This window comes from Saccopteryx bilineata, chromosome 4 (genome assembly GCF_036850765.1).
Source record: "Saccopteryx bilineata isolate mSacBil1 chromosome 4, mSacBil1_pri_phased_curated, whole genome shotgun sequence".
In the NCBI taxonomy this organism is placed as follows: domain Eukaryota; kingdom Metazoa; phylum Chordata; class Mammalia; order Chiroptera; family Emballonuridae; genus Saccopteryx; species Saccopteryx bilineata.
Genome location: NC_089493.1, coordinates 911,211 through 922,696, shown reverse-complemented (window position 1 = coordinate 922,696; position 11,486 = coordinate 911,211). Strand labels below are relative to the sequence as shown.

Below are 11,486 nucleotides of genomic sequence, written 5' to 3'. Positions count from 1 at the left end.
TGGAAACGGGGAGAGACAGTCAGACAGACACACGCATGTGCCCGACCGGGATCCACCCGGCACGCCCACCAGGGGGCGACGCTCTGCCCACCAGGGGGCGATGCTCTGCCCCTCTGGGGCATCGCTCTGTTGCGACCAGAGCCATTCTAGCGCCTGGGGCAGAGGCCAAGGAGCCATCCCCAGCGCCTGGGCCATCTTTGCTCCAATGGAGCCTTGGCTGCGGGAGGGGAAGAGAGAGACAGAGAGGAAGGAGAGGGGGAGGGGTGGAGAAGCAGATGGGCGCTTCTCCTGTGTGCCCTGGCCAGGAATCGAACCCGGGACTTCTGTATAACAGGCCGATGCTCTACCACTGAGCCAACCAGCCAGGGCCACAAGATGTTCTTAAAAGATGGAGACATCAGTGTGTCTCAGTCGTGCTGCACCAGTGCATTAATAAACCTCCCTGTTCCCCACACCTGACAGAGAAGACACTGAGAAGCCCTAGAAACACCGCCGGTTTCATGGTGTTTGTTCTTGTGGAATTTGGTAAATGTGCAGATGAAACAGGATATTTACAGTCACCTCAGGATTGTGTCCAGCTTTTGGTCTTAGAGTATTGTTTTTAAACAAAGAAAACCCGTTATGTCAGAGGAAATCAGTCCTCAATCACCTCTGCACCTGCTCTGGGGGCAGCGGGCCCTGATCCTGGGTCCTGAGCGTCCCTGATGTCCAGCTCGTGCCCTGCAGGGGAGGATCCAGTCTGGGCTCACAGGGCACTGACCTCTCAGCATCTCTAGTCCCGATTTAAAGGCTGTTCCCTGACTTAAGAGAGTCCCTCAGGACATCGTGTGCTCTGACATCTCTAGATATAGAAAATTGTCCTTACTAAACCCCAATCTGCCTGCAGGGAGGCCCACGGAAGTCCCTTCCCTGCAGCTGCCATATGTACTGACACAGTGGACACTCCCCTGAGTCCAGAAGCTCTCCCGGCTTTGAGGGCCTCTTCTGTCCTCAGGTTGTCTGGTTGAAAGTCCTGTATGACTTTCCCTTCATGTGGCTCAAGTCTCACTGCACTTCTACTGTCCAATAAATCACACACACACACACACACACACACACACACACACACACACACTGCGATTATTTCCATCACAGTGAACTCCATAGCTTCCTTCTCCCCTGCTCTTAGCACATGGGCAGTGCCCTCACATTGACCCTAACCCAGTGTGTGACCTGCTTTGAAAAAGAACATTAGCAAACACGGTTGACATGGAGAATGGAAAGTGCCAGCATGTTGGGGGATCTTCTTCTCCCAGCACCTGAAACCTGCAGATGCCACAGTGAGAAGGTTCCTGATTGTCCTGGAAGCGTCAGACCCAGGGACACATGTGAAGGCAGTGAAGCCAAGGATGACCCTGACATGTGGAGAGGGTCCCAACAGACCTGAAGCCCACTGGCTCCAATTTTCAGAGAATTTGTAATGTGATGGAATTACAGGACACTGAGTTCTGTGAAAAAAATAAAAGCCGTCCCAGTAAGGGAAATATTGTGATTCCACTTATGCTACGAATTTAAATTAGATTTTATTTAAAGCATGGTGTGAGCAGCTGGAGCCTGGACGTGGGGAAGGGCGATTGCAAGGTCATGTAGCAGTGGAGTGCTGGCTGCCCGGGGTCCTGCGTGCTCACGGGAGAGAACCAAAGATGGAGGCACCTGGAGGAGACAGGTGCTGTCAGGAGAGGTGTCAGACCCTGACTGAGGACACGGTCCATCCCTGGAGCCTGGGTTTACTTCAGTGTGTGGAGCCATCTGTCCCTCAGGGTCCTGCTGAAAGTGAGGGAAGGCGCCTCCCGCAGGGCGTGGGGTTTCCCACCTGGTAGTGGGCAAGCAAGGGAGGAAGCCCAGCCACACCACTGTGGTCCTCTGGTGGCTGCGTGAGCACCCAGGACATCCAGTTTAGAATCTCTGAGACTGGCTTCATTCACTGATAATCACTGATATCCACCGTGTTGTTGCCTTATCACTTGATGGTTGTTGTTTTCTGAATAGCACACTATTGATGAATTTTTATGCTTATTTGCAAATGTGGAGGACTTTTGTCTCTTTGTAGCTTTTATTGCAAATAATATTTTATAAATATTTGGTCCTATTTATGTATGACAATAAAAATTTTCTCTTCTGGAACAAACACTATAGTGGTAATGCAGCGATGCATTCTATATTTACTTTCAAAGAAAACTGTAATTCACTTTGTGAATAAAGAATAACAGGATATATACAGATTTGCTGACAGAGAGGTCCACAGTCCCTGATGATCTGTCATCTGCAAATAGACTTTACCTCTTTGTTTTTTGTCTGCAGTGATAATATGAGAAATTAGAGCCACAGAGAAGAAGGAAGAACTGTCCATGCATGAGAGGAAACCCTGCTCCCACAGGAAGCCCCTTCCTTCCCCACCTCCCTCTGCACCTGCTCCTGGGGCTGGTCTTGGGCTCCGTGGGTCTGGAGCGCCCCCTGGTGTCCTGAGCGCCCCCTGCAGCCCTGCCCTCCAGTCCCCGCAGGGAGGTTTGTGTCTGGGCTCACACTGACTTCCCTTCGCTATGTCTTGCACAGTAATACACGGCCGTGTCCTCGGCTCTCAGGCTGCTCATTTGTAGATATAATGTGTTCTTTCCGTTGTCTCTGGAGATGGTGAATCGGCCCTTCACGGAGTCTGCGTAGTATGTACCACTACCATCAGTATTAATTCGTGAGATCCACTCCAGCCCCTTCTCAGGATCCTGGTGGACCCAGTGCATCCAGTAGCTACTGAAGGTAAATCTGGAGGCTGCAAAGGAGAGTCTCAGAGACCCCCCAGGTTGCACCAAACCCCCCACAGACTCCAACAGCTGCACCTCACACTGGACAACTGCAAACACAAAGACATTTTGGTCAGGAAACTGTCCATGTCCACATTTTCTCTCAGTTACAATCGCTCAAAAACTCAGTGTCTTGTTTTCAATAAATTACTCTGAAAACAGCAAGAAGGAAAAACCATAAGAGCCCAAACCTCATGGTGAGAGGTCTGTGTTCAGTCCTGACCAGGGAATCCCAGACTGAGCTCCTGTCCCAGAGCTGCAGGGTGAGGGATGGGCTGGTATTCATGAGCAGAGGGGGCCCTATTATAGGGAGCTCTGGGTTAGACACCTACAGAGAGGATTGTGTCTCAGTGCAGGTGAATGTCTGTCATAATATTACAATAAATAAGTACAGAATAATATATAGGTTTGGGATTGTTCAAGTGTCCTCACATTGTAACAGTGAGTTCCACATCTGGGTCTGTGTTCCTCCCTACCGACACCACTGCTCTCCCAAAACAACCTCAGCTCAGAGTGGTACCTGCAACATGAGGTTTCAGAAAACTTGTATGTAATGAAAGCATGAAAACAAGTGAGTATTCCAGTGTTTCCTGCACTTCAGGGCTGCACACACATACACACTGAGAAGAGACCACAGGCTGCAGATCTTGTGAGAGTGAACTTTGTGGACATGGTGATGTTGGTGCCTTGGCCCTAAGCACCTCTGACCTCTGGATTTTCGAGAAGACAAAGTAGACTGAGTTCTGAGAAGATGTTTTTCTGTCACCGGAATCAGAGACCCTGAGACGTTAGGGCAGTGGTTCTCAAACATTTTGAAGTTGGGGTGCATTTAAAATCCTACAAATAATTGTAGGCACACAATAAACAAATTTCTGAGAAATATGTTATAATAATTAAGTCAAACATTAAAGAAAAAATATAAAGTCCAAGCATGGTTTTATGGTAATTAAATGAAATAAATACTACCAAATTAAATTTATTCTGACATTAAAAAACATTTTTATGTTCCATTTTTTGAGTTATGCTTTTTAGAATTCATAAAAATGAAGGGTTAAAAAATAAAAACACGACAAAAAGTTATCTTTATATATATATAGATATATTCTTAGTAAGATGTAGTAAATTTGGCAGGTCCCAGCACAAATGTGTTAAGTTTTTTCATTCTTGTGTTTATGAGAAATATGAGCCTGATGTGTTCTAGCGATTTCTTCAATGTTTGGGTATATATTTGAAAGGCAAACTTTCATTTCCTCATCAATACATTGAAGAATTCTTCTGTTTTTACTCTTAAATGTGTTGAGTGAAGAAAACTCCCACCATACTTATCATCTTAACTTCACACCAAACAAAGGTTAGAAGAAACTTGCCTCCAGTCTTTTCGGGGAACATGGGGGGTAGTGTAAACAATCCAGCATCACAGCTGAACAGCCTTTTACAACCTAATCAGGCAAGTGAGGTGAGGGGTTGGGCAGATTGTCAGCTTACAGGAAATTCCCCACACCTCTGTCCCCTAAAAATCTAAACTCTGAAAACCCTGTTGGTATTCTGGTCCGCAACAGATACATATTCCTCTGAAATACCATAGGGCACACCTGGAAATCTAGGGCGCACACTTTGAGAACCACTGTGTTAGAGAGAGATTCATGGATCTGATGGGAGGCTGTGGAAAAGTTAACTTACCACTCAGAGAACTTTATAGGGCTGTGTGTGTAAAACCAACATTGGAACAGGTGAGCAACAGAAATGACCTGGAAAGTGTGAGGACCCAGGGGGAACTGAGCTCCCAGTGTGTCTAGGAAGAGGGATGGATCCTGACACCCGGATGAGTGGTGGAGTATAAAGCATCTTCTCCCGGGTAGTTGCTGACATAACCACTCTGGGGGAGTCTGGGACCAAGATTGTGGGGGGTTTGGGGACCCCTAGTGGTCACTCTGAGCCATGCAGGCTGCAAGACCCTTGTGGCTTAACCAGCTTTCTCTCTACACACCCAGGACTTGGGGCTGAAAGAGCTCAACTTTATGGTCAGAACTTTACTGTGTGAAAGGGAGAGGGACATGAGACATGGACAGTGAGGATATTATGTATCATTTGCAATGTCTTCTTAGTGACAATTATAAGAGTATTTGTGGTTAATTTAGTATTTGCAACTTTTGTGGTTAGACCTTAATTGAAGAAATATTATATATTTCCATATATATAATATATATCCATATTATAGTTTTACAGAATTTGAGTGGAAAGAAATATGACTTTACAATGTATGATCTTTGACTCTGTATTTATGGATAAATTTCTATCTGCACGTCTTTGCTGTTAACTGTTAAGCAGGACTGAGTTCAGGCTCCCTGATCTTCCTGCTTCTCTCTCTATCTTCTCTCCTAAGGTGAGGTTCACATTAGTCCTGAGGGCTTGTCACATTGTTTCATTACCTGAGTGTCACACTGCCCTGTGTTTCATCCCTCCTGAGTCATTAGAATTAGAAAGGACATTGAGTAGTGAAAGCTTCAGGTGGGACCACAGGAAGTTCCATTCCATCACTCACGTGGAGACACACAGTCTCTTCTGTACATCTGCCATCAATGGGACCATTATTCCTCTAATATTTATGGCTCATTTAATAGTTATTGAGAGAACAAAATTTTCCTGGTCAGTAGCCCCATCTCAGGCAGCAGGTGATGTAAGCTTTCTTAGCACTGAAATCACACCTGAGACAACAGTTGATTTTGGAGCCATCACCAGGTTAAGGTACAATGATTTACAAACATTCTCTACTTTACATGTCCCACACACAGACACATAGGTGACTGAATGTGGATGAGGTAGGAATCACCTGGAGATTTGGAGACACTGACTGTGGCATGAGTCTCAGAATTCTCTGTTTTGGTTTCCTGAGCACAGGCAGTTTTAGTGGCTTTCATGTTGTTTTCCCTAACATAACACCCTCACTCTTCAGGTCAGAGAAACCATGTGGGAGTGTCCTCTGCATGCAGTATGTCCTTTGAAGATCATTTACACCATGCATAAGGGGGTAGTAACCACATGATAAAGTCAAGGACTCCCTGAGACCCTGTGAGAAGTACTCATAGGAAACTGCACGGAGCACCTGGTCTTCATAAGCCCCTGCTTTGACCACAGTGACATCTGAGATCTGAAATCAATGTCATTTCAGACAGAACCATTAGTAAACTTTGTTCCTCAATGCACAGTCTCTCTGGAACTGTCACAGTCTTTTCGGAAGGCTGGAGAATATCAATGTTGCACCATTTTAGTCGTGTGGTGTCATCATCATCAAGCAACCTGACCTCCTCTTCATTCTGGTGCTTCTGTCCTGAAAACTGACTCAAGGAATAAAATCAATAGAAGAACCTTAAATCTCTGTGATGGTTATCCAAGTTACAGGCCTTTATTTTTCTTTCTTTTTTGTTTGGCGAAGAACACTTCCATGTAGACCTGTCAGGTAAGAACTTAGTAGATTGTACAGGAATTTATTTTCTAAAAGCATCATGACCAAAGATACAATGTGCAGATCTCTGTGACCAGACTGTTCTGATTGCTTCCTAGACACTCTGTTAGCAAGTTTTCTGTGCACACCTTGTCTTTGTGTTAAGGGGTGTCAATTGGGAGGTTCCATACCAGTGACACCCCAAGAAACAAGGGTTTCATCACCAATATTTTGCTTCACAATATTCTTCTTTTTTTTTAAATACTCTTTATTTTTATTTTATTTATTCTTTTTTTTTTAGAGAGGAGAGAGGGAGAGAGAGAGACAGAGAGAGAGGAGAGAGAGACAGGGGGGAGGAGCTGGAAGCATCAACTCTCATATGTGCCTTGACCATGCAAGCCCAGGGTTTTGAACCGGTGACCTCAGCATTTCCAGGTCGACACTTTATCCACTGTGCCACCACAGGTCAGGCCACAATATTCTTCTTAAGTGAAATGAAAGAGGACTCCATGGAGAGCAGGCACCGTTAGGGCTGGGGAAGAAACATGAAGATGGTCTTGGAGCATCTCATACTGAGGGAAGGTGAGGAGGTGACAGAGAACACACAGGACATTTGTAAAGGACCCAGAGACCTCAGGGTAGAGCTGCCAATGCACAGAAAACTTCCTGAAATTCTAACTACAAGTTAATAACAGATTGAATTTTAATCACATATAAAATAAATTATATTTTCCATTATCTATACCAATGAATCATTCAATAAATAATGCCAATTATGATACTAGAGATACCTATCTTAAACGTTAATTTCCATAAACATTGCCTGTTGTGAGATCACAAAAGATAAATTTTCTTCCACCTTTCCAAGTCCTTCTGATAGGCTAATAATCAAATTAACAGTATAGAAATTAACATGAGAAAATGTAAAAATTAACTTGAGATGTACATGCAGGGGATATATTAGAATATGAGACCCATGGATGGGGCAGCTGAGGCTTCTCAGCCACCTGCAGCCAGGAGAGGAGGTGGGTTGTGGTGTGGACTCTGTAGGACAGGGAGACAACTCACATGGGGATGGAACTTTAAGTGTTTGGTAAATAAATGTCTGCAGGGAAATCTTGAACAAATGGGCAGAGGGGACATTGAACAAATGGGGTGTTGTGTCCATAACACGCTCCTGTCCTCAGGCTGACACTCAGCACACAGAGAAGGAATCAGGGTTTCTGTGGGGCTGGGCTTCCTGTTTTGCCTGGTTCTCATTCACCTGTGAAAAGGTCAGAGGCAGATTAAGATCGGTTGAGACTTCAGGTGCAAAAGAAAATATTGGGCCCCCTGTCATTAGAAAAAAAGTGTAAAGTTGGGATTTCGCAGGGTCCTTCAGAAGTCGGAGTCCATGGCATGCGACTGGTGTGTCTGCCATTAAATCGGCCTCTGCGGAAGACCCTTGTTTTGTGAGCTTTGGGAGACACAGCCGAGAGGTGAAAACATACATGTGCACACAGAGTCACAACACCATGTGCAAGGAAATTAGCATGAGCACACACACATACACACACTCACTCTCTCAAACACACACACAGCTTTTAGTAAACAGATACGTCACCTGCCTCCAGGTTTCTGCAATGCTGCGAGGTCCTGATACTCATGGTACAGTGATGGCTGGACAATGACCCTTAAAAATGTGCAGATTTTACGGTGGTACCTGTGTGTGTTCTCTTAAGTCACAGGATTTACAGATGTGAATAAGTTAAGATGAATGAGTTCAAGGGGTTGACATGGGAGATTATTTTAAATTATATGGTCAGGACATCAGTGTAATAACAGGTGTCCTTTTCACAGGAAAGCTAATGAAAATCACACTAAAATATTTTGATTCTAGGAAAAAGATGGTGTGGGTTTCCACCTCACCTGGGTGAGTGAGAATCAAGTTAACACGTGTGGTATGAAGGACAGAGAACTTTCGGGAAAATCCTGGGTGTGGATCCAAATCCACGAGAGGTGTGGTTGTCAGGAGTTTTGGCCAATCTGGGCTCAGCTGGGCATGGAGGGGACAGAGAGCCTGAGCTCAGCACACAGGTCACTAGGTTGTGCTGGCGTCTCTGTTTGAGGAAGATGTTTCCTCAGTATATGGAGGGCGAGAGCACTTTGGATGGTTTCTTTGTAGCAAAAAGAGAGAAAATAATCTAATATGGTGAAGGAGAAGTCGGTACTAACAGCTAACATGTCATCTGTAATCACCCAGCGTTACAGCCTCATTTGTTGTCTCAGTGAGAATATGAGAAACTAGAGCCACAGAGAAGGAAGAAGTGCCCCTGGATGCAGCTGAGAGCTTTGAGAGGAAACCCTGCTCCCACAGGAAGCCCCTTCCTTCCCCACCTCCCTCTGCACCTGCTCCTGGGGCTGGTCTCGGGCTCCGTGGGTCCGGAGCGCCCCCTGGTGTCCTGAGCGCCCCCTGCAGCCCGGCCCTCCCGTCCCCGCAGGGAGGTTTGTGTCTGGGCTCACACTGACTTCCCCTCCCTGTGTCTCGCACAGTAATACACGGCCGTGTCCTCGGCTCTCAGGCTGTTCATTTGCAGATACATGGTGTTCTTGCCGTTGTCTCTGGAGATGGTGAATCGGCCCTTCACAGAGTTTGCGTAGTTTGTACCACCACCATTACTGTTAATGTATGAGACCCACTCCAGTCCCTTCCCGGAAGTCTGGCAGATCCAGTGCATCCAATTGTTACTGAAGGTGAATCTGGGGCTGCACAGTTGTGTCTCAGAGACCCCCCAGGCTGCACCAAGCCTCCTCCAGTCTCCACCAGCTGCTGCTCACACTGGAAACCTGCAAACACAATGTCATCTTGGTCAGGAAACTATCACACTATAATTAATTCTCTTAGTCACCCTCACTCACAAACTCAGTGTCTTTTTCTGCATAAATTACCTCTGAAAATAGCAACAAGAATTAACCCTGCTGATCCCAAACTCCATGGTGAGTGGTCTGTGTTCAGCACTAAGCAGGGAATGGACCCAGATGGAAATCGCGTGCCTGGTTTCTGACTCAGAGGGTCAGGGCTGGGCTGGTTTTCATGAGCAGAGGGTCCCTATTTGCATATCGCCCTACTCTACAATATAGGGAGCTCTGGGGTAGAGCTTTATAGAGGGCAGTGACTCAGTGCTGCTGTGAGCATCCTCTGAAGTGCAGTAATCGTGACAACATTTCAATTAAAATAAAGAATCATATGTAGGTTTGTGGCATGACGGATAGACCACACCTGGTAAGAGTGAACACTGCATCTGGGCCTGTGCTTCTCCCCAGGAGTCCCCATTGCTCCCCTGAAACTACTGCAGAGCAGAGTGAGACCTGCCTGTGAGGTTACAGAAACCCTTGTATGTAAGGAGAGAATCAACTAATGTCTGTATTCTAGTGTTATCTACACATCAGGACTAAAGACATGTACACACCTGGGAAGAGACCCCAGGCTGCAGATCATGTGAGAGTGAACTTCGTGTATGTGGTGATGTTTGTGCCTTGGCCCTGTTACCTCTGGATTCTGGAACTTGAAGGAGACAAAGAAGACTGAGTGTTGAGAAGTTGGTATTTTCTGATTTTCTTAAATTAATTTAATTTTTATTGAGAAAATTAAATTTAACAGTATGACATTAATCAATTATAATACATAGACTTCAGGTAAATATTTCTGTAGCATTTGAACTGTTCATTATGTTGTATATCCATCATCCAAATTCAAATTATTTTTTTCACAGTATATTTGTTCCTCTTTACTCCCTACCCTCCACTTGCTCCCCACATCTCCCTCCCCTGAGAAGTTGCTTTTCTGTCACTGGGATCAGAGTCACTGAGAAGGTTGAGAGATTCATGGAGCTGATGGAGAGGCTGTGGGAACATTAACTTACTAGTGAGAGACTTTATAAAGCTGTGTGTGCAGAACCAACATTGGAACAGGTGAGCGATAGAATGGACCTGTCTAGTGAGAAGACTGGGAGGGGATTGAACACCTTCTGTGTCTAGGAAAAGCAGTGGATCCTTACAGCTTGACAGGCAATTGGGTTTTATCCGTGTTCTCCAGGGCAGTTGCGCTTGTAACTGCTCAGGGGATGTTCGGGAAGAAGATTGTGGAGGTGATGCTGCCCCCTCGTGGTCACTCTGAGCCATGGAGGCTACATGACCTTGTGACTTAACCAGTCTCCTCTCTATACTCCCAAGACTTGGGGATGGAAGAGCTCACGTTTAAGGTCAGGATTTTACTGGTGAAGGGCAGAGGGATATGAGGACATGGACAATGAGGATATTTTGTATCATTTGCAATGTCCTTTTAGTGACAATAATGGGAGTATTTCTGTTCGATTTGGTATTTGCAGCTTTGTAGTTGGACTTTAAGTGGAGAAATAAGTCAACTGATAGTTTTAAAGACTTTGACTAGAGATAAATATGACTTTATCATATGTGAAGCTTGACTCTGTCTTTGAAAATAAATTTGTGTGTCCCTGCTGTTTAACTGTTAAGCGGGACTGAGTTCAGGATCCCTGATCCACCTGCTTTCTCTCCTTATCTTCTCTTCTAAGGAGTGGTTCTCATCAGCCTTGAGAACTTGTCACATGGTTTCATAACTTGAGTACCACACTGCCCTGTGCTTCATTCAGTCCCTTTGGGATGGGAGGGGACGTTGTGTTGTCAAAGCCTCAGGTGGGACCACAGGAGTTTCCATTCCATCACTCACCTGGAAACACACAGTTGCTTCAGTACACCTTCCATCCATTGGACCATCAGCTTTCTAATATTTATAGTTCCATTAACACTATGGAAGAAATAGCATTTTCATTGTAGTAGACTCATCCCAATAGCAGGTTATGTTAACTTGCTCAGCACTGAGATCACATCTGCTACAAGAGCTCATATTGGAGTCACCACAGGTTAAGGTACAATGATTCACAGTCATTCTACAGTATCCATGTCCCACACGCAGACAACTAGATGACTGAATGTGGGTAAGGTAGGAATCACCTGGTATTTTGGAGGCCTTTACTGTGGCATGATCTCTGAATCTTCTGTTTTGGTTTCCTGAGTTCAGTCAGTTTTAGTGGCTTTTACTTTGCTTTTTCTAACATAATATCCTCACTCTGCAGGTCAGGGATACTATGTGAGCATGGTCCTTAGTTTGCAATGTGTCCCATGAAGATCAGTTATACCATCTGTATGTG

General features: G+C 45.3%; 1 non-coding gene across 1 annotated transcript; it reads right to left on the bottom strand.

Annotated features, from left to right (window-relative positions):
* Positions 1-293: 293 nt before the first annotated feature.
* On the bottom strand, positions 294-369 carry TRNAN-GUU (transfer RNA asparagine (anticodon GUU)). The gene has a single exon. It is a non-coding gene; the product is annotated as a tRNA-Asn (tRNA).
* Positions 370-11,486: the final 11,117 nt, after the last annotated feature.